The sequence below is a fragment of the Callorhinchus milii genome, unplaced genomic scaffold, assembly GCF_018977255.1.
Source record: "Callorhinchus milii isolate IMCB2004 unplaced genomic scaffold, IMCB_Cmil_1.0 Scaffold5, whole genome shotgun sequence".
Classification (NCBI taxonomy): Eukaryota; Metazoa; Chordata; class Chondrichthyes; order Chimaeriformes; family Callorhinchidae; genus Callorhinchus; species Callorhinchus milii.
The window spans coordinates 36,168,567-36,169,765 of NW_024704746.1; positions in this window are offsets into that span (position 1 = coordinate 36,168,567).

Genomic DNA, 1,199 nt, shown 5'->3' on the forward strand with positions numbered 1-1,199 from the left:
GGGGGGGGGGGGAGTGAGGTCTCTGTGAGCTGGTGAGTGTTGGGGGGGGAGTAAGGTCTCTGTGAGCTGGTGAGTGTTGGGGGGAGTGAGGTCTCTGTGAGCTGGTGAGTGTTGGGGGGGGGGGGTCGCTGTGAGCTGGTGAGTGTTGGGGGGGGGTCGCTGTGAGCTGGTGAGTGTTGGGGGGGGAGTGAGGTCTCTGTGAGCTGGTGAGTGTTGGGGGGGGGTCTCTGTGAGCTGGTGAGTGTTGGGGGGAGTGAGGTCTCTGTGAGCTGGTGAGTGTTGGGGGGGGTCGCTGTGAGCTGGTGAGTGTTGGGGGGGTCGCTGTGAGCTGGTGAGTGTTGGGGGGGGTCTCTGTGAGCTGGTGAGTGTTGGGGGGGTCTCTGTGAGCTGGTGAGTGTTGGGGTGGTCTCTGTGAGCTGGTGAGTGTTGGGGGGGTCTCTGTGAGCTGGTGAGTGTTGGGGTGGTCTCTGTGAGCTGGTGAGTGTTGGGGGGGTCTCTGTGAGCTGGTGAGTGTTGGGGTGGTCGCTGTGAGCTGGTGAGTGTTGGGGGGGTCTCTGTGAGCTGGTGAGTGTTGGGGGGGTCTCTGTGAGCTGGTGAGTGTTGGGGGAGTGAGGTCTCTGTGAGCTGGTGAGTGTTGGGGGGGGGGTCGCTGTGAGCTGGTGAGTGTTGGGGGGGGTCGCTGTGAGCTGGTGAGTGTTGGGGGGGGGTCTCTGTGAGCTGGTGAGTGTTGGGGGGGTCTCTGTGAGCTGGTGAGTGTTGGGGTGGTCTCTGTGAGCTGGTGAGTGTTGGGGGGTCTCTGTGAGCTGGTGAGTGTTGGGGTGGTCTCTGTGAGCTGGTGAGTGTTGGGGGGGGTCTCTGTGAGCTGGTGAGTGTTGGGGGGGGGTCTCTGTGAGCTGGTGAGTGTTGGGGGGGTCGCTGTGAGCTGGTGAGTGTTGGGGGGGGGTCTCTGTGAGCTGGTGAGTGTTGGGGTGGTCGCTGTGAGCTGGTGAGTGTTGGGGGGGTCTCTGTGAGCTGGTGAGTGTTGGGGGGGGGTCTCTGTGAGCTGGTGAGTGTTGGGGGGGGGTCTCTGTGAGCTGGTGAGTGTTGGGGGGGGGTCTCTGTGAGTTGGTGAGTGTTGGGGGGGGGTCGCTGTGAGCTGGTGAATGTTGGGGGGGGGTCGCTGTGAGCTGGTGAGTGTTGGGGGGGGGTCTCTGTGTGTG